General features: G+C 36.1%; 1 protein-coding gene across 3 annotated transcripts in view; it reads left to right on the forward strand.

Annotated features, from left to right (window-relative positions):
• Positions 1–23,128, forward strand: part of LOC120890843 (uncharacterized) — a 435,648-nt gene that overhangs the window by 46,657 nt on the left and 365,863 nt on the right. The window contains exon 2 of one of the 3 annotated variants that reach the window (XM_078026801.1): positions 10,272–13,791. The exons of the other annotated variants lie outside the window; for them this stretch is intronic. The gene's annotated coding sequence lies outside the window, so the exon portion shown is untranslated. Of the gene's footprint in view, positions 1–10,271; positions 13,792–23,128 lie in introns of those variants that run through there. 3 annotated transcript variants of the gene reach the window in all.

A 23,128-nucleotide genomic window follows, 5' to 3' on the forward strand; every position in this document is an offset into this window, starting at 1 on the left:
TAGTGGTATTGACACTGTGACTTTGAACAAGGTAAATACAGTTAAGTCAGGGTTATGAAATCAGTGAAAGTGTTCATTTGGGGATAATAATCAGATTTGGAAACCGACCCTCAGCTATTCTTAGTATGGTGTTTTCTTTTTTTAAAAAAAAAATCTATAGAATTTTATTAAAAGTGAGAAAAAAGTTGGAACTCCCAAATAAACACAGGAAGGATATTAAGTGGCTGGTTTACTGATATTAACTTGGAACTTATTGCCAGAAAAAAAGTTAGTACAAAATCAGCATTATGTCCAATTTCTGTCTTTCTGATGAACACTACACATAGAACATATATGAACTGCTTAGGAAATAAGTAAAAAATGTCAGTGTGGCTATGAAATGTATTTGTATACACTTGGGTGGGTAGAGAAGGAGACCTGGTTAGTGAGGCCAGAGGCAAGCTCAGTCATAGCCTGTGTGAACTTATAGAAATCTCTTAGCTTTGTCTGTTTCAGTGACCTCATCTGGAAAATGAGGGAATTGATACTTTTCTCTGCTCACCTGAGAGTACCATGAATATCACACAAGATATTTGATATACACTAACAGTGAGAGTTGAACCTAAGCTTTACAAAATATGTATTCTTATTATCATCCTGAGATAAAAGTGTTAAAATGAAGATCTAATTGATATAAAAAAAGACCAAAGCAATAAAATATTATCTCAGCCAGAGCTAGGCAATATCTTACGTAGATACAGGAAAATATATGAGCATAAATTGGGTTTTCTACCAATGGTTCCCTACTGTTTCCTAAGGAACATTCCCTTTAACTCCCCCAACAAAAATTAAGCTGCACAAATGTGTTATTTTGACATTTAACCACCAGATGATTACTTTGCCATTTCACTACTTTCTTCTTCAGTGGCCGTGCTAGTAAATTCACTGGAGGTAGAAGTGCTGGTCCCATGCAGGTTGGGTCTTTGGATTTCCAGTGGCAGTAATTGCCTAACTGCTTGAATGTCAGTGGTCGGTGTTCAAAAGGACTCCACTAACTGAGGTTTACAAGTTGCCCTCTTTGATATCCTGTTAAGAAGATTGTTCAGGGAAAGTGTGCTTTGAAAAACTGTTAGTAAAACATGTGAATTAGGATTCTGGAGCCCTACCACATGTGGCTCTAGGCTCAGCAAGGCAGCCAGGCACAGAGAAATGGGTGGAGCTCTGACAATGAGGGCCACTGTTTAGATGTTAGCTCCTCCTTTTACTAGTTGAAATGCCATTGATTTTAGGAAATTTGCTGAGTTATTCAACCATAGCTTCCCCATCTGTGTAAGAAGCATGATGAGGGGTTCAGATCTTTCCAAGGGTGTGGTGACCACTTGCCCTGTGACAGATGTGTTCTGGGTTGGAGGAGGCCATGATGATGAGGACATGCACACGGAGGTTCTACATGTAGTGGAAAGACAGAAGATAAAGACCCAACCATGTAAGGATAATATTCCCTTCATCACAAGGTTAGTAATGAATCAGTGTGGAAGGGTTATAGATTGTGGAGTGTATAGTCATTCTTCGGTATCCATAGCAGATTGTTTTTGGGACCTCCAAGGACACTCAAAATCTGTAGACATTGGAGTTCCGTATACAAAATGGCATGACATTTGTATATAGTACATGTATATCCTCCTGTATATTTTGAATCGTCTACAGATCACTTATAATACCTAATATAACAAATGCAATGTAATTAGTTCTTATACTATATTGTTTAGAGAACTACAAAAATGAAAAAAAAAATCTGTCTATGTTCAGTACAGTTGCAACTATTATGGGCCTAACAGTATAGTCAGTGAACAATGGTTAAACAGCGAGAGCTGGAGAGAGACCCAGGAGCTGTGGAATGGCAGGAGGTGTCAGCAGGGTGTGCCTGCACATCATTTTATTCACATTGACTTTGTCCTGGGCATATAGAAAAATTCAAACTTTGCTTTTCAACATTTTATAAATTTCTTAAAAATACTTTCAATTTGCTTTGGTTTAATATACAGATATGGAACCCCTGGGTTCGGAGGGTTGATTGTATTATGTAATTATAAAATAAAAATAACAAAGTGGGAGAAACCGAAAAAAGACTTGAAGGAATATGTTTAGAGTTTTATATTTGAAAACAATTATAGGTACCAGTACATTCAATAATAGTAACAACAATAACATTAGCTATCATTGAACAATCTCTTTGTATTCCCCATGCTATACAGGGATTTACATATGGTATCTCACTTTATCTGCTTTTTATACCAATGAGGTATTTATTATCGAGTTCTTTTACGAAGGAGAAAATTGAAGCTCATGTAAGATAAGTGACTATCTCAGGTCACACAGCTAGTGAATGATGGACTTGGAAGCAGATCCCAGTATTTTAATGCATTCCTGTATTCATTTACATGCGTTTGTGTACTTAACCACCATTCTATACACCACCATGATAAAAATATATTGAAACTTTATGAAAATAACTTGGCCTAAATATCTTTTCTCCTCTGTGTCCAATCCCACACATACAGAAGCAACCTCTGCAATTCAAGAATTGTGACCAATGAAGAAATTTCATATTCTAATTTAAAAATCTGCTCCTCTCTTGGGGTTTCCAACTTTTACAGCAGAAAGTTCCTAACTAATATATTTCCTTGACAAATAAAATAAAGCAAGTGTGTTGTTCTACCTGGAAATCTTTAAATTATCTCTTTAGACTTTCAGCACACAATTTACAAGTGACAGGTAACATATTTCATTATCTTTATGTTTGAAATAACTTTCAAAGAGAGAGGAAAGGGGCGTTTGACATTATTGTAATCAATTCTGTCAGAAATATTATTGGATTTACTTGATTTTGTGAACACAATCATTTTTCATTGTTATTCTGAGTTTCCTCAGATGTTTTACAGGAGGCTAACATAAATAGTAAAATATGTTTCACTAAGACATCTGTTGAAAAAATAATGAGGAGGTGCTCTGCTGAGCAAAGACACTGTGCAAGATGTGATGGTCTCTTTCTATACCAAAGAGGCAAATTCCCAATGTTCTTGGGTTAACACAAACATCACCCTGCACCCCAGGAAGGACTCTCTGTTTATCCAGAGCCTGGAAATTAGTTGGACATGGTTAGGTTCAGGAGGAAATCATAGTATAGAGGGAGGGGCACTGAAAAGACAGAACCCACACAGATGAGGAGGCCCAAATCTGACCAGTGTATGAATCAGTCTTCATTGGCACTGAGCCATAGAGTCTGGTCCAAATTTGGTGCTTTAATTGGGCTGAAAATCTTTTGCATGAAAGTTAACTTTTCTGCCTGGTTATCACTTATATACTGGGTCTTTCTCATTGAGAATTAAGGTTGAGGAAGGGACAGGGCAGGCATCCATGTGCCTGGCAACCCTGTAAGACCCATACTCAATAATGGTGAGGAATATTCCAAGAAAAACTGTACCTGTCTCCCATTATGCAGATGAGGGGACCTACTTTTATCTTTGGGCACAATTTAAGACTGGAACAGAACTATGCATTTTAAGTAAAAAACCTAAAATTTAAAAATTATCATCACATGTCCTTAGTTAACTTTTCACTACTTATAACTTGTTGTCTTATTTGGTTTCTTAAATAAAGAGATTCATTATTCTTATATGATGAAAGAAATCTTTCAGGGACCTTTGGCATAAATCAAGGAAGGCCTGTTATAACTTCATTTTATAAGCAAGGTATATGAACATCTGAGAACCTAATGAAATTATCTAATGACTCAGCTATGAAGTAGTAAAGTGCAAAGTTCTTAGAATCTACATATTTTACCCATAATATCAAAATCTTGCATTGGAGATATAATTTGCCATAGATATATAGTTGAGAATGTTGATTCTACTTGTTTTAAATATTCTACCTGCCTCAACCAGCTCCAAGTCTTTGGGTTTGTAGTAGTGTGCATAGCTTAGTTGCATATTCGATGTGTGTATTTGTTTAAAATGAGAAATATCCTTAAAATTATTTAGGGGAGATCTTCAATGAATATTTGTTTCAATAAACAAGAAGGGGAAAAGGTGAGTTAGTTGTTTCTATCCCTCAGTCTATATTGAGTTATTTTTTGTTATTTAAATAATGTTTTGACTTTGTCAAGCATGTAGAGGGGAGTGGAGCTGTACATTTCCTATTTTTGAATCCCAAGGAGCTAGCAAAGCACCTGTAGTTCATACTCAGTAAGAAATTACTGAATGTTCAAAAGTTTAAACCACAGAATTATTCTGAAGCAAATCAGTTTGTTTCCTTTTAAATATAATTGGCTACTCAAATTTAGCTAACATGAACTAAAATTACCTGGGAAAGCATCTAAGAAGATCTATTTTGATGAATAACTCGGCATACTTTGGAGTTAGCATATTAGTTATCAGGATGTAAATGAGTGTTTCCAAACAACATGAATTGAATTTATTCTCTGGCTTGTACTACCTAAGTCTACCCACCAAGCTATTAAGTAGACAATTTTATAAAACTTTATGTTAGAGATTTGGGGAGAGTTAAGCAGTCAGATCCTGCCCTCGGTGGTTTTTTAGACTGATGGGGTAAAGTGAGAATTAAGGTACTGAGCTGCCTGGGGAACCATGATTGTTAACCAGGACTAGCATCAAGTGCCCAATAAGACTTCAGCCAATGAAGATTTAAAACAAAAGTAATGTAAGAAAGCAGAAAAAAAGCAATGTGAAGGAGGCATAGAGAAGACTTTCCAAATGGGGTGGAATTTGAGCTAGACCTCTAAAGATCTGGCTTACCAGAGACATTGAGTCTAGACCTAGACTGCTCAAGAGCAAAAAGAAAAAGGGATCAAATGGCACAAGAAGGATGTCTTCAAGGGAATAGCAGGAAGCAATCCAAGGACCAGTATGGTAGACAGATGACTTGTCCATCAAAAGTAATTCAGCCTTGCTTTTGCTGCCTGATCTTTCACAATTTTGTATCCCAAGTGGTGAAGCTATAATCATGTGGTCTTGGCCTGTTATAAATTTCCATCTCCATGTTTATCAGGCTTCTTTCTCTTGTAAGCTCCCTTAGAATCAAGGGAGAGACTACACTGTGCAGAGGAAAGAGAATCTGGTCCTTGTGCATCCCTGCTGTGGTGCAGCATGGTCTGATGACCAAGGGCACAGGATCCTATTTTGAGGATTAGTCAGAAAGGATTGAGCACATGTCTGTAGACTTTTGCCTCAATATTATATTTTAGATGGTTCAGTCAGAGCTGTTACATTTGGCAGCATTCCTTGTTAGCATTTGATAAACAATTATTGCCAAATGTTAGCAAGGAAACCTGCCAAATGTTACAGCTCAGATTTAACTGCTGAAAAAAAAAAGCAGTTCAAAAAAGGCTTTTGCTACAGAGCTGTTGCCTGGTGTGCCAGTTCTGAAGCTGCAGGGGACCCCGGTTGGGACAAATTGTGAGTCTAAAGGTATAGGGCCTTTTGCCAGCAGTTCTGGGTTCCCCTCTGAAGTTATGAATTAGTTGACACCTGTTGGTTTTCAAGCAATAAATTTGGGACAGATCATTTCTGATGAATATTTTGCTTCAGGACTTCTAGCCACATTCCATAGTTGACACACCCTCGTGGCACTTTGTACCCACAGGTAAGTCATCAGGTCTTCCGGTGTCTTCTTCTAAATCAAAAGAATACTGTAAATGGATAGTACACCTGGATTTTAATTGAATACTTAAAGGTGTTCTAATTACTTGATAAGGAATTGGTTTAAAATCAAGGACGTCTTTTAATGGACAGTAACATATCGTCTTACTCTGTGGAATGGTTCTCTCTGTGGGGGTTAAGATTAACTTTAAACTTGGGGGTGCTTATCTTGGTGTTGCACAAAATTTTATTCTTGCCCTGTTCAGTTTTGCCAGAAGTTGTGTCAGGATGGACCTTTTAATTTAATTTGTGAGTGGCTTAAAGCTTGATGGGATAATAAAAATACTGGGACATGATATTCAAGGCGAAGAAAGAAAAATTAGAACAAGGTGAAGGACTGAAAAATGCACTCAATAGGAATTCATAGATTAATTTGATCTGCGTGTTTAGAAATCCTTAGCCTGAGTATAAGTCACCTTTGTAATTTTCCCTCTAGTGCATAATCCTTCTTCCAATGGTGAGGTAGTTTTCTTCTAATCAGATGTTCAAAATGTTAAATACTTGCTTACCTGGGGCAATGTTCCCAAGAAGCCCAAAAGTACATGACCTCTACTTGGCCCGTCAGATGTGCTAGTACAAGACACTGAATCTGAAGTTGGTGACGCAGGAAGCAGACAATGAAGCATCCATCTGCAGTGTGTGGTGCATCATTGGTTCTAGTAGGGCCATTCAGGGCTGGTGGGATTGATAGGATGTGCTTCTTGTAATGAGTAATAATATTAGTCACTATCCTGAGTTTATCTCCTAATTATTTATTGAAATTAAAAAAATTCCCTTTCACTCTTACCATTTTAATAGTTCATAACCTTATGATCACCTTCCTGAACAGGTATAAAGGGCCCTTAACTGTCTCCTTATGTCCTCAAACCTGTTCCCTTCATAACAAATGTCTTATTAAGTTATTTGTATAAAAATGGGGGAAAAATCACTGGAACATTTGTCATTTTCATGGGAATGAAAAAGTATAATCAGGAGATGTTAGTTAATGATAAAAGATCCATAATAGGAGGGGACTAAGAGCATAATTTAAAGTAATACCCTTGGAAAAAATACAAAAAGGTAAATATGAAGACAAATTCATTTTTCATCAAATCAGTTATTATTTTCAAGTAGTTTTGAAAATTGTGGTAAGAGAGAGAAGGATCCTAGATGCTCTCATATTTGCCTATGAAGTGCAAGACAAGATTGTCCAGTAAGATTTTGAGTAGTCTTGGAGAGATAGAAGGGTTGGAATATCTACTAAGCTGAGCTGGCCACAGGAAATTCGATGATTACCATCATGGGACTCAGCTAACATAGACATCTACAAAAAATGATGCACGATCAACTGATCTACTTATGAAAATTTTTTTCCTGACATTGAGGATACAAGAGTACAGAATGTAAAACTGAGGACTAATTTAGGTTTGGGAGTTTATCAGATACATTCATTTAACCTTTTTGGTTCAATACACAAAAGTTGAAGATGGGGATGAACAAGAACTCCAGTTCTGAAAAATGTGGGATAGATTTGTCTGGAGACAAAGTAAGTCAAAATAACCTGGATAGAAATTGATGGGAGTAAATGAAATTGCTTTGAGTTGAAAGATCAGCGATTGTAAGAAATTAATATATGGATTTTATTCTCTCAAAGCTCGAGTAATTATGGAAGATGTCCAGATAGAAAGGAATTGATTATTAAGATATGATAAAGGTAAAAATCACAGGAAAAGTATTTGATCTAAAAGGTTAATTGGAAGTCTGTATTCTTTTCTGAAAATCTAAAAAAAAAAAAATCCCTTTAAAGGGAACAGGAATGGTAGGTTTCACTGGCTATTGCTATCGACCCAACCCCATAGGAAAAGTGGCACATGTATGACGATTTTCCACTGAGAAGCAGGCTGTCTAAGAACACAAATGTGTCAGCAGCCAAACAAATGCAGAGAAACAGTAGAAATATTAATATAAGTGTCAATCTTGAATTCCATGTAACATAGATTCTTTTGAGCTTCCAGACCAGTTTGAAGGATGCTGTAACTGACAGAGATCTTACTTCCTTTATAATATGTTCTATTCTCTAGTAAAGCCAATCCAATTATTAGTATTTTATTTCTGAATTGTGTAAGCATGTAGGTAAAAAGCTTGCATACTTGTACTTCCAAAGAATAGCTCTTCATTTGTGTGATGGCATTTTGTGTGTCTTGGACTTTGTTTTTATGATAAAACAAGTCCATTCTCTTTATTTGTCCCACAGAAGATGGTTTTTGGGCCTTTGGATATCCAAATTGAGAAGGCTTAGAGTTTGACTTAGAGACTGGTCCTTCTCCATAATCATCCTGGGGTACCCTTGTCTTATCTACTTATGTGTTTGACCATCTATATGTCTTTTCTGTCTCCTCTGAGTGCCTAGAATCTGCCTACAAACACATTTTTATGGTGAATTCTAATTTATCACTTAATGTCTTGGACAAATGTTACCCTTCTGGTTTCTCAAGACAGTTATAGATATGTCTCTTTTTGGCTACCAGCACTTTCATACTTGTAGCATTGAAATATATGGTTCTCACCAGAGATCATGTCAGAAGGTCAGGAATCTTATTCAACTTTGTATTTCTGCTACTCAGTATGATTCTTCATGTAGAATCTTATAAACATTTTTTTTGAAATGCATGTTTGCTAGTTTTTGAAGTATGGTGCCCCAAATTGGACACAGCCCTCCAATAAAATGAGAATCACAGTAGTTGATCTGAATGTCCATTGTCTGCTGAGATGCTTATTCATTTGCTTTATTGTTTGCTTGTTTGTATGGTGGCTCTGGTTTATTTATATTGTCCTCATACACAACTGCCTTCTCTGTTCTGTATCACTAGAATTGCACTTAAGCCAAATATCCTCCATCCTCAGTTCTTAGCAACAGAAACTGAGTTTGGCTAATTTAGTCAGAAAATAAAAGTAGTTGTTGAAAGGTGTTGTATAGCTCACAGATGCAACTGGAAATCTGGAATTTAGAAAACAGTCAGGAGAAGGGGGAGGCTAGGCAGCTAGAAGCACAGCCAAAACCCTGGGGAACATCGACATTTAAATGGCAGATGGAAGAAAAGAGCCCAGGAAAGAAAACTGAGAAGGAGCCATAAAAGAGGTGCAAGGGGGAGCATAGTACTTTCAAAGCCACAGACACTAGGATACTGAAGAAGCCAGCTAAAAGGAAAGGATTCTGAGCGGTGGCAGCTGCAGCAGAGGCTTCAGGAGACAGTGGTTGTAAAATGTCCACTGCATTTGGAGGTCAGGATGTCCGTTTGGAAGAGCATTTTCTGCAAAGCAATGAAGATAGATGGTAGTTTCTAGAGAGGAGCTAAGAGAGTAGGCAGGGTAGACTGAACTTTTAAGTATTCTGAGTGAAAAATCTGTGAAAAGAAGGAGTGTGTGACTCCAAGGTAGAACTTTTATTAGATGAGTCACATGAGCATTTTTAAAGCTATGGAAAATGCTAAGAAAGAGGTTGGGAAGGATTGCTTTAAATATGTTTCTGAGAAGTGGGAATGATGGGGGCAGAAGTCAGTACTACCTCATAATGGAGGAAGGGATGTGCACCTTTGGAGTCAGGGGAAGGTGTGTGTGTGAACCCAACAGTAGGTTTTTTGTGTGAGATGCAAAGTTGATGGAAGTCAGTTTTGATTGTGTAGATTCTCATTGTACTAAAAGAAAAAGTAGTCCATGGAGAACTAAGTAGGATCCCAAGGAGTTACTTCATTCAAGGTTTTTGTTGGTCTTTCTTCTAGTACTCACCCCATGAACTGTGATATTGGTCCAAGTTCACACTCACCCCAAGGAACTCAGCCCAGTGCTGCTGGCCACTGCCTTCATCAGGGCAGCAGCCTCTCCTCCTCTTCTGCCAGGAGACAGTAAACTTAAAGAAAACACATACATTTATATATTCATTTCTGTTTGTGATTTATAGATGGTTCTTGATCTAGAAAACTTCTATGATATTTACCTTACACTGGAATTTTTACCTGAATTTAATATTATATACCTTCAGTTCTTAATATTTCATTTACAGGGCTCTGTGTTCTGGGAGGACAGCAAGCATGGATATGCTGGCTGATGTGTCCATCTCGGTACTTGAGAGCTGAAAAAAAGGTATATAGTGAAATAGACAGAGAGCTTAAACCTTCCAATGGCTCAGCAGCTAGGCCTATGTGAAGATGCTTTAAGAAAAAAGTTAGACCCTCCGTCTCCCAGGTCCTCAGCATGGACTTGAGAGGCTCAGTTCTCTAAATGGTTTCTCTGTGACTCACCAAACAGGAGAGGGCAGGGCACTGCTTTGACTGTTGTTCAAGTACAGGTGACGATCACTAACTCCCTGCTTTACCATTTCTACTCTCATTTATCAGAGAAATGTTGTGGCCAGCAGGTCTGTGTGGGCTGTCCACTGTGACTCAGAAGTCCCAGTTTAGAACTGAACATAATTCATGGGTGCATTTGAAGGACACATGCTTGGCTGTGATGTTGTAGCAGGTCATTAACACCCACTGTGGGCTTGGAAAGGGGCTGCAGGACGGAAAATTTTATTTATCATTACTGTATTTGTTTTAGGTCTTCAACAAAAGGAACTTCACCTTGACTGAGAAAGGAGTGGAAGAATACTGGGGAGTGGCAGTAGACTCTTCATTGACTCTGATACATTGGTTTTGTATCACCTTCCTGGCTTTCTTTTCTATCAGTTTGGAAGACCAATTTGTCACTATTGGGCAAGTGGCTCAAAATGAGCATCCTGAGGTTTGGCACCTATGCTCATTTATTGGTTCCCATAAAGTCTCTATTGAAACTATCAGTTCTGGATTAAAATAATATCTACGAAGAAGGATGCTTCACCTCAATCTCATAAAAGTATAAATAGTGATTTTAAAGAGTAGTCATTATGTGCCAGGCACTGTGGTGGGCATTTTATGTGCACTTAACTTCTGAAATAACTGTAAAATGTAGGCTCTATTGCTCAAATTTAGCATATATAATGGAGCCTCAGAATATTTCAGTGAAGTGCCTAAATAAACAAAATTAGTAAGTACAGAGGTCAGTGACTCAAATCAGATTTGGCCAACATGACATGTACTTCTCTTGTACTTACCAAGTCTCATAACAGCTTTGGAGAGCAACATTGGCCTGAGTAGCATTGAAAATGCCAGAGGTTGGGCAGATGGAGAAAAGGGGGCCACTTTCTTTGAAAACCATCTCCCACCCTCCTAACATGTACATTAGTGAATATTTGGGGCATGGTAGAAAAGAAAGGAGGGGTCACAGGTTGATTTGCATATGCTTTTCCCAAGGACTCATTGGTCAAGCTGTGTAGGGGATTTCATTCATTTTTTCTCCATTTATTCTCTAGTCCAATTTGCCAGGATATTTTGACCAAGGATATCTGTCAGATCAGGTAATAAAAAAAATTAAAAAAAAACTGAAGTAGAAAAGGAACAAAAGGCTTTTCACCTCAGTGAATTATTTTTTTCTTTACAGAATTGTCCACTAGCTGCCAAGTGTCTTCTTAATATAACAGCTGTGTTCTTGAATATATGCAGAGAAATTTGGGAGCCTATTTTTTTTTAAACCAGAAGAGTTGTTTATAAATGTGCTAATGGAGTGAAGTGTTGGGGTTTTATTTTAGTTGATATTCATACTCGGAGCTGATGAAGACCCCCAAGATTCCCAGGTTGATGGGTTTCAGGACATCTGGACTTCATTCTAGAGCCACGCACATTGTTGCTTTTGTAGCTGTCACAGCCTACTAATGGAGAGGTTAGGCATGTGACTAAGGCACTGAGACAATGGGACTATAGTTAAGAGCTTAACTACCTGGGTTCAGTTTTCCCATCTATCGCTCACTAATTATGGGACCTTGGGAAATTTACTGGAACTCATTATATGTTAGTTTCTTTGTCTGAAAATTGGCATAAAAGTAATATTTTAAGTGCGCTAATACCTACAGTGCACATGTAGTAGTAGCTGGTATGTAAGTAGTCCTAAGTAAATTTACATAGATACATTTCATTTGATATAATATTACATTTCACTTGGCAATATTACACCAAATGGAATATCACTATGGAGAAATGTAGCTTGTTTAACCAAAAGAAAACTTGGACTTCTTCTTCTCTTTGCTATGAGAGTTACAGAGCAAGATTCTTCTAATGGGAATGAGTCGTGTGGTCCTTGGATGTAACCTTCTACTTTGAGCTTCACCTTCCCTTTGGGGCTTTGAGTTTCTCCCTGATGAAGTTTCTGCATCCCACTGGTCCCAGGGGACACTGCTCCCTTGAAAATACTGTTCTGAGAAGTGGAGCAGAGGAAACAGATTGAGAGTACTGTTTCCTTGTAATCTAAGCTGAGATGAGGCTTGCATTGAAACTAGGCTTTGTTAGAGGAGACTGACAAGAGGAAATAAATGAGCATATATTATCTATTTTCACTCTGCCCAATCTGAAAGCCACCAGCCACATGTGACTAATGAGCACTGGAAATGTGCCTAGTCTCAGTTAGAATTTAACATAAGTGTAACATGCACTGAATTTCAAAGACATAGTACACAAAATGTAAAATGTATCATTAATAATTTTATATCTTGATGACATGTAGAGAGGATAATATTTTGGATTTTAATTGTTGAAATCAATTTCACCTCTTTTTTAATGTGACTACCAGAAAAATTTTATATGTGGTTCACATTACCTTTCTATTATTGGATGACAATAATAGAGATAACCTGGTTTAAAAATATATAAATTGTTCTCCTGATTTCCTGGCCTCTGTATTTTTATGTTACTTCTTTCCTTCCAACCTTGTCCTCTCCCACCAGGTGATGGCCAACAGAAAACCCTTGGCCCAGACTCCTATTACCTGATTACTAGCTGCCTCAAGGCCAAGAGAATGTCCAAATTAATGCTCTGTTGCACAGTCCAAAGGTTAAGCCCTTTGACTGTCCATAAAACTGCTTCATCAGTTTTGTAACTCTCACTAGAATCATGACATTATAATACAACAAAAATTCTGATATCTGTAGAACAGAAAGTGATCATAAAGAATAGTCCTATGATAATTCTCTTCCCATTTATACAATTAAATGACTTCCGTGCTTCAGGCATGCAAGATACGCATAAATTACTTTATACAGTTTATAATATGTGATATTAATGAAACTATTATGAAGTAGGTAATGTTGACATACGGGGAAATACAAATTTGGAAATATTAATTAATATTCCTAAAGCCTAGTGGCCAGTGTTTGTTAAAGTTTGTTTAAATTAAGGTGTATCTGTCTTAAAGCCTGTCTCTGAATCTGTTCTGCTTGGGCAAAGCACTGAATTTCTCTTCTTAATCTCCTTGAAACAACCAGAACTCTCAGTACAGACTTTGGCCCCACCACCTAGATTTTGCTTCTCTAACCTAAATGTTCTACATTTTCTAAGTCAGAGTACCCATCCTTTACCTGAAATCACCTAGAAAGATGTCACAGGAGATTTTTTTTTGTGTGTGTGAAGCCAAGAGATGGCTTCTTCAAAAAACCAAGAACTTTGGGAACTTAGAACATGATAAAATATAATGTCATAGTATGACTTTTTCTTTCATTCACATATGAGGGAGGAAATTGCCAAGTAGGACTATGTAAGTGCTCAGCCGCCTTCTCCTGGTATAACTCCTCACTCTGGGAAAGTACAGAAAGCACTATTCCTTAGATGGTTTATGTGGCTGTGGTTGTATGCAGGGGTTCTGAGTCAGCCTGCCTTAGAAAACTGGACTCTGATGCTTATAGATGTTGGAATCCTAGTCTGGGTATTTGACTATTGCAAGCAGTATGTTCCTCTTTCAGCAAATGGTCTTAATAATAGTGCCTACTCATAGGGTCATAGGATTAAGTCAGATGATGCATGTGAAGCACTTAGGCTAGTGAGTGAGATAATACACATTCAGTAACTATGAGCTGTTATTTCTATGATTTTTCCATGCATTAACCACACTATGACCAACCCTAAAAAGTGACATGTTGTTATTTCCCAATTCTTGCTAATGTAGCTAATGATTTAATTTTGGTTCAATAAAACTGTCTCAGATTTTGATGTGAAAAGTGTTAATGTGTCTATGGTCTCCAGAAGTGTGCAAGCCCCTCCCTGGCATCATAGTGAACACAAAGAGACAAAGCAGCACTCTTCTGGATGTTCTCTCCATGTTGCACACAGAACTGTGAACTTCAGACCCCTTTAGATTCCTAACCTGGGACAAGAGTTCCTCTTCTCTTCATTTGGGTAGTATGCATTTTTTTTTCCTTTTTGTTTCTGGATTTCCTGATTCTTTGATGGACAGAAATGGGAAGGAATTTGAGGCCCCAAAGAAAGGTGTGATAATGTTCTTTATAAGGTGATGATTGATTATTTCATTGCCCAATTTCACTTTAATTGTGTTCATTTTCTATACCTAACTAATATAAAACACATATGGTAGTATATAATGCACCCCTAATGTATATAAAACCAGAGCTTTTTATTCCATTCTGGGTTCTGGTGCTAATAAATGAGCTATTCAAGCTTTGCTCAGGTAGCTTGCAGCCTTGCTGGAATGACTTGATGGAATTACAGCATTATCCATGTACAGTTGGGGGCATATGATTCCTTTTGTGCAATATAATACCCTATAACATAATGAGTATCATTAATAAAGTGACAAAATAAAACTTGAATTACCACTTCAGGATGTGCTTTATTCAACCCGTAATACACTTTTTGGTTCTTTGTAGTTTCTCTCCTTTGAATTCATGGCTTACTGCATTCAAACTGTGATATTAACACACCAACCAAGTGTACCCTGTTGTGTCATAAAGCCACAGTACTGTGGTGTCAAAGGGGAAAAAACAAACATTATTCTAAAACAGAAACTGAAGAATGTTACCATGATGCTTTAAAAGAAGATATGGCTGTCATGAATAAACAAATTTATTTGTTGCCCAAAAGCAACATTTCTGTTTTTATTTTTTGGGAAGGTAGGTGTTCTTAGGAAAACTTTTAAAATAATTTCTGTGTTTCAAAAGTGGAGCTAAAAGATAAAGTCATAAATTAGTGTTAAGCAAGTTTATATATTAAGAGGCTGCACAAATTCCTCTTAGAGTATTTTACAATGCAGTTGGGAAAAAAAATTTGGTTTTCTTTTCTCTGGTTCCACTTGATGCTATTATTTGATTAATCCTTGGTTTCTTGTAAAGACAACATCTGGGTTATTCCTTGAATGCTTCAGTCATCCCCAAAGAATGGAGGATTTAGACATTTGATTGTGGGGTCAAGTATGTCAGTTACAGGGAAGTTTTCCTGCAGGGAAAGTTAAGCTGAGCAAGGGTTTTCACAAAATGACATATTCAAAGTGACATATTCAGAAGGTACTCAGAAGGTTGTTTCTAATTCTAGGTAGCAGGAAGTTCTTATGTTAATGCAAGGACGTGAGGAAAAGTATGAGGATCTTGAGGAAATATTATACAAAGTAAAGGTATCACAATCACTATTTTTAAGAAGAGCCTTTCTACATAGGGACCAGAAATGAGTGAAAAGCCTGTGGAGTTATAGTAGAAAGCCTGAGTCTCTATTTCCAAAGTTTTATTTTACTTAACTTTCTGGTTGATATATCCAATGTAAAAATAGAGTCTCACTCTTCCTGATTCCCTCTGGTATTCTTTCCGGCTCAGTGCAGGACAACTTCTAATAGCTATATGATTAGGCATGGCTTTGAGCAATAATAGGAATGAGATAATTGAAAAGGGTGAAGAAGTAAATGAATTATCACAATTCATCTGAGAAACTTTGATTAACGTTAGGTCAAGAATCAGTGACAGTGTCTGTTTCCAGATTTTATGGCATTAATTTTGCACAATTAGAGAGATTTTTAAAAAATCTGTAATATTGTTAGAATGAAGCATAGGTTTTCTAGAAACACACAAAATTCCATGTTAGAAAGAATCATGATGCGCCTTTAGAATTCTGATACTCCTTCATTGAGAAAAAAGAGCTAGTGTGAATGTAGTGCTGTCGTTATCAATCATGGAATGTGAAATTCAAGGAATAGAAATCTCCAAGTGTTTAAATACACATAAGGATATTATTCCAAAGTGATCAGTAAACTTCTAGAGAAAACAAGAGGACTTGCAAAAGAACTGTTAGTATGAAATTGACAATTAGAAGTTGATCTTCTCCCCTGAGTCAACAGAATTCATCACCTAAATTCCTTTGTGGTCACGTATCTTTAAATTGGCTGACTGCAGTTGTCATGAAGTTCTGGAATACATCTTTTCCTAAATTACATCAAGTGGCCCAAACAAGAAATCAAACCTTATATTCGTTCTCAGTAGCACCATATATTGACAATTCCAAAATAAGTCTTGTGTTTATTACTATGTAATTCTTATGCTAGCAGGTAAGGAAGGACCTAGTACTAAAATATAATTAAAAAATTTGTACCACTAATGCACCCTGTGAATATTTACTCATAAGTCCTCACTTTAGAAAACCTGCATATAATCAAACTTAAATTCTATAATTGACCACAGTCTCATGAGTTTCAGAACATAGAAAAGATCACATGTGAGTTAATGCATACAATACAGATCTCTCCTACATTTGAGTTCAAATTACTCCTCTGATGCTTTAACCAGTTAATTGTCAATACACTGGACCTCATTTGTGCACAGCTATTTTTATTGGAAAAAAATATTCTCAAAGCTGTCCTCTCTGGTTGTTATCATCAAATAGAAAAACTAAAAATCTTTATACAAGGCACAGAGAATCAGATAAAAGTTATGGCTATCAAGATCTCAATAGAACATAGAAGGATAAAATTTTCATTTAGGAAACCTGAATTTTTATTTTCCTGCTTTAATCTATCATTCTTCTCTGGCATAACAGAAATTCTTATGTTATAATACATTTAATCAGTTCCCATTTGCAAAATAGGAAAGTATAAAGGTGACACAAAATCACTGGTTTATCTCTGGGTCATGTGGCATGACTGAAGGAAAAAGGCTTACTTTCACTTAAATTAGGAGATTTTGGATTTAACTCCCTGGATTTGAAGTTGAGATTAAACCTCTAGAATTTTTAGAAAATTCCCCTTTCTAAAAAAAAATAGAAGGTCCCTTTGGATGGAGAACAACCACCAGTTTAAGTCTTTCTCACAAAAGAGGCAAATTTCAAGATGAGTTATAATTAAAGCTGGTACTGAAAACTGGCTTATCCATTCAAAGGTGTCTGGGAATTTTCAGACTCAAATTGAACAGGAGAGTGCTATTAAAGACATCCTCGGAAGGGGACTGTCCAATTTACCCTTGTTCTATTGTGTTCCTTAGAGTAGATTGGGTACCTCTAAATATTCTAGAACTAGCCTGGGGGCAAAGGACTAATATAATGATAGGATGCCTGATTTAAAGCTACATTAAAAAGCTTAAAGAGAAGCCTCACCTTTCTCAGAGTCTTCCACTCACAAATTTCCATAAATGGGTTGGTATACCCATAAAGAGCTAACTTATACAATGAAAAGAAATTATATTATTTTTTTTAGTCTAAAAAGAAGAGGATAACTTTGTTTAAAATTTTTATTAGCAGGAATAAATACATACCTGGTGCTATTAGACTAACATAGTAATATTTCTTTGAGTTAACCAAAGAAAGCCTTTGTTGTAACAACTTTCATACAGCAAAGGATTTTAAGACAGTAATTTTTTTTGTTTACAAAGCTCATATGCAGTGACTTTATATTTTCCTGGCATAGCTAGACATGTGGAGATAAAGGACATATTGACTGAAATAAGAGTCCTATTGTGATTGAAGTTGTATGTTTAGAGGGTCATTCATATCCTGTATTTGTTACTTAAATATATAAGGCATTCTTTTTTAAAATAGAAAACAGCATGTCTGTGAGCCTGTCTTTAGTTACTGAATTTTGCACAAGATTTATGGGTGTTGCCTGAAATGGATGAAATTTCCTATTCTTCACAAGGTTCAAGCTCTGTCATGAATGCAATCTGTACCAACACCACCAGAACCAGCTGGCAAACTGAAATGGTTTCTCAGGAGTTCCTGCAAGGGTGATGTAGGATTTTCTGTTAAAGTCTGTATTGTGTGGTTTAAACAAATGGATATTTTTCACCTTACAATTAAGTGTTTGATGTTGTTTGTTCTGAAATGATTTTTTTTTGCAAAGTCATTGTAGAGTGGATATAAACATAAGAAACATTATTTCAAATAAGAGCTGCCACCAATCTCTTTTTTTCTTTAGTCTATCATACCAAATATTATGAAGATGAAATAAGATATGTAGATATATATATTTTCAGATGATTAAAAATCTCACTCTTCAGAATGTCTCCAAAGTTAACACACATTTGGCAGTTGGTCTCCTTTCTCTTGGGGTCACTAAAACACCATCTATCACAATCCCAATGGACTGTAAACTGCTAAGTATTGTTTAGCCATGAGAACCACATTTTGGGGTCCAGGGAGGAAGGGTTCAGTAGTGGCAGTAAGAACTAGGCAACTGTCCCAGGTTCTGAGCCATCTCCCTACTTGAAGGCATTTCTTTTCCCTCTTGAATTTGAGAACTGGGTGACAACTGTCCAGCTATTCCAAAGCTTGTTATCTCTCTCCTGGATCTGTATTTTTTTAAATTGCTTATATTGCAAAATGTATTTTTTTATCCAAAAGGAGCAGTTGGAATTTGTTACCCAATTGACATGTCCAATTTATTTTATTTATAAAATTATATGGTGCTTGGAATATTTGCATATTCTTATCTGAAGTGGAAAGGTAAAAAGGTTCACATACTTACAGCAATAAAGTTTTTTTTGAAATATAATTAAAGGTCCATTTCAATCTTGGTAACTTCAAAGGCTAAGCAATGTTTTTCTAATGATCTGCTTCCTATCTAATCTCTTTGAGATGTGCTGATGATAACATCCAAACTGATAATTCTTTCTGAGGTTTTCTAGAAACACAAACCCAAATTTACCTAGGCAACACTTAGTGAACATTGGGGAAATGTCATTAGTGTTTTTGAAGTTTCTTGTTCTAGTAACCACAATTCTAAAGATATATGAACTCAATCTCAGGAATAACTGTAAGAATGCCGAGAATCCAAATATCATTCCTCCTAGGCTGACACACTCATAAGGGATAATACCATTAATCTTATGCTAAAGGAATCCAGCAGAATCTGAGTATCTCTATAATTTATAATGAAATATTATCACCTTTGTCATGTTCTGTGAACTTTATGGGTCTCATTTTTTCCCATCCATAAATGAGGAATTTAGATTTGATGGTATTAATGGTAACTGCAAATTCTAAGGTTCCATACTTAGTAATCTAGGCAGTGAGATATCATAAAACCCCAGTCTTTGTACTGTACTGGGGTTCCATGACTATTATATATCTAAAGGTATAAGCAACCATTATCTTTGCTCTTCAGTATGGTGAGCCATACAAGAAAGTAGTAGCTCTTTGTTCATAGAACAAGATATCAAACTCAAACAACCTCCCCCCCCCAGTGTGTGTGTGTGTGTGTGTGTGTGTGTGTGTGTGTGTGTAAGACCAAGATACTGTTCAGTGGTATGGCAAAGGCATTAGCTGGTTTGGCAAAATAAGCAAGATTCAAGAAGCTAAATATGAATAATTGTTTTTCTGGAGTTTTACAGTGTTCTAGATTCAGGCATATTCTTCCCCAAGCCCATAGATTTCGTGCTGAACTTCTCTCTATGCAGTTTTAAGACTAAGAATCTTACTTTATTTATGCAATAAGTGAAGTCCCAATGCTATTTTAGAGATGTAGTGATGGGATCTTCATTATATTTTTTGTTGTGGTGCATGTGCTTATGGAATTACTGTTGTATTAATACCAGTGCCTGTAGGCATTTACAACTTTTTAAAAGTTCAAGAATTCATTTTTTATGCAATTTGAAATAAACTATTTTTCTTTAGAAAACATAACATTATTTAAGAAACCAAGTCAAATTTTTGCTTTCTAAGTCTGCTTAGAAATTGTATAAATGTAAGGATACTTGCAAGATAATGACTGATCCAGAAAATTAAAGAATGGAAAAAAAATGTAACATTCTGTAATGGGAATTTAGATTTCATGAAAAATTTTATCCAAAAATATCCAAAGAACCATGTGAATTCTTGTCTGTAGAATCAGCTACAGTTGGACAGGAATTATAGGATCAGCTTCACACTGGCCATTTGCAGTATTCTTGTATTTTATGGGCACCCTGAGCACATGGAAGTAAGACAAGATCACTATGAGCATTCTTGCCATTTTGCCTTTTCTTTCATGGCCATTTATGTTTATTGTTCACATGTGTGAAATGAATGAAATACTTCCAGGATAAATAAATTAGATGTTTGTGTTTCTCTTCTTTCCCACACTCTCCATCATCTCTTTCATTTGTGTGCTACTTAAACTCCAGTGTCTCTTTGTTCTTCATTCCTCTGAAAAATCCATTTCCTTTGAAATCCATGTGTCTGGTACAAGAGGTCCAACAATTTAGGCCCTGATTTAGAACATTCATAAGGTGTATCTATGCAAAAATGATTGAATTGCTCCTAAGAGATTAATTAGGTAAGACAATCAGCACAAAATTTTGCTATGATATTTTATGCCCATATCTCCTTAGCAATTTCTTCAAAGATCTTCAGTTACTTGGCAAAATAAGTATGGTAGTTTTTGCTTTTGCTGTTGTTTTTGTTTGAATGCACGAAGATGCAAGACCTAATAGCTGAAAAATAAGTATCAAAGTTTCATTAATTGCACAGAGCTATGGTAGATTGCAGTGCATTCTGGGAAATATTCTGGTAAGGATACAGAGAGAGATCCCTTGGTTCTAGAAGAAATTGCAGTTATTTTTGTTTGGGGTGATTAGTGAGGTTTTTAGAAGAGATGGCCTTTTGGCTTCACTTTATAGAAAGAGAAAGATTGTACCATTTTTTCAGTGTGTGTGTGCCTTGTAATATACGTATGTGTTATAGAGCTTGGCATGAAAAAGGCAATCAATACATGCTAACTGAATGAGTGGATAAATATGTGGGAGAGGTTATGGCATGTAGATTTTTCTGCATTAATTATATTTGGATATTATTGAATTAAACTAAAAATTTTAATAACTTTTTAAAAATCTTCCATCTTCACTGCCTATCACTCCATACCAAGCTTTAGAAACTGTAGATTCTCTATAGGTGATCAAATTTGATATTTTAATTGCAAGGATGCATTTTTATTAGTACCAATAACATTTTAGGGAGGGGGCACATATTTTATCTTCCCTTGGACCAGATAATCCACTATCAAGAGCATTGTTAAAATGAAAAATAAACACAAAAGCAATAGCAGAGAGTATGGATATGTGCCTAGGAAACCCCAATTTTCCTTTTTCAAAAAGATTTTAGTATGTCTGTGGCATCTGTCTCTTGCTGTTTCAAGCTACTACTTCTGTTAGTAGCTAGAAACTAACCTCATCTTAAACAGGCTCTTGTAAAATATACAAATTAGGTGTTCATTTCTTTCTTAAACGTAAAAGACAATTTTACTGATGCATTTAAATGTTGCTCCTGCCTGCTGGTGCCTCCCAGCCCCAAGTGAATCCCACAGTTTTGCCAAGACATAAAGGACCTAATTCTGATTTCAACCTTGGGATTATGGAGTCCTCCTAGAACTTTCACAGTTGTGTTCCTTTGCAAGGAGTCACGTGGTATAGGTCCTATGTTGAATCTATTCTGTTTGAATTTTAGCAGAACACAGAGTACACACAGGTAGAAGTATATTATCATTTAGGTTTTTTGTTTGTTCATTTGTGATGATCATAGAAGCAGAGGCAGAGGTAGAAATCAAGCCATATTGGATTTCCCTTCTTGCAAGCTGTTGTTATACTTTATCTTATGCCCTGATTCACAGCTGGTGTGATTTTCTAAGGAGTTTCCTTTCCCTGAAAAACTTTCATTTTAGTAAAGTACTCTTGAAAATAAGAAGCTTTCAAGATCCATAAGAATGAATTTATAATGACAGATTTCAGCTAGCATGAGGGACTGATGGTGAGTGCTGAGTATGTTGAAAATTAATCACAGGGAAAAACGATAAGGAATGGGATCCACAGATTAATTAAAGAGAAGTCAACTGAAGAAGAAGGTGGAAGTGATGCTGTGATTATTGGTAAAGGGGCAAAATGGATGACATCTGAGAAAAAAAAGAGGACAGGAATGTGTTTCAAAGTGCCAGGAAACGATTTTTGTTACCTGGGGTGGCCAGAGTTCAAACAATGACGTAAAGATTCTTGAAATTGACGGGATGATATAAAAAACATTGTTGAATGGAAGGCCAGTTCTTCACCTTATAATCATATCATTAAACTATATATGTATTTATCATATTTACCTATTTATCTACTATCTTATGTATCTGTAACTAAATAGTTGAACTGTAAAACTCTTAAGTATCTGCCACAGGTTTGATCCTACATGTTGCTAAAAAATAATATTAGAGATTCCCTAATTTTTTTTCTCAATGTACAAACAATTTTTTGGCTTAAGACACCAATCGGGATCACATCAAATAATAAGAACAGAAAATATGTGTGTCATATAATGGCCAGTAGACAGAGGCAAGGAACACTCAGGGTAGGAGAACTTTAAGGCCAGAAGAATAGAATGAAAAGTTATTCAATAGTAAATAGAAAATAATTATAGAATACATTTGAGAGGCAGATTCTCCCAAAAATGTGGTCAAAGAGAGATCGACGTTTATCCTCAAAAAGATGAACACCCATGAAAGCAGGTACCCAATATTTAAAGGACCAGGGAGTTTTAAATAAATTATGTTATCTTTTCCTGTGCTTTTGACAAGTGCAGAGTCTAGATAAAAAGCTGGGCTAAGAATTTTTAATGCTAACACCTAAAATATGTTATTTACCTAGTAGAGTATAACTAAAATTAATGAGAAGCAATAAATTAGAGGTTTTATTCTTTATAATAAAGCAGGAAACTTCCAGAAGTTCCTACTGCCCAAAGGTGACATATGCTGTATCCAAAGTTGGAGATTTCCTCATCTGGACAAAGCTTTAGCTCTGGGTTGAATAATCAGAGCCAGAGGATGTTGTAAATACATGAAACCCTCAATCTTATTAGAGATTGATTACTTAGCTTGTTGATTTCTTACTTTCTTTATCTGCAAAATGGAATAGTACTAGCACCAGCCCAGATTGCAGTATTTGTGAGAGATGGAGCTGGTATTTGAATCAAGGCATCCCACACCTGAGAAAGCCTTTATAAATCATTAAATGATATCTTAGGATGGTTCAAGTCATGTAGAAAATGTTTAGTTTTGTCTATTATTATTAAAAAAATTTAGAACATAGTGAGTGCAATCAGGCTTACTGATTAGGAGTG

The sequence above is a fragment of the Ictidomys tridecemlineatus genome, chromosome 11, assembly GCF_052094955.1.
Source record: "Ictidomys tridecemlineatus isolate mIctTri1 chromosome 11, mIctTri1.hap1, whole genome shotgun sequence".
Classification (NCBI taxonomy): domain Eukaryota; kingdom Metazoa; phylum Chordata; class Mammalia; order Rodentia; family Sciuridae; genus Ictidomys; species Ictidomys tridecemlineatus.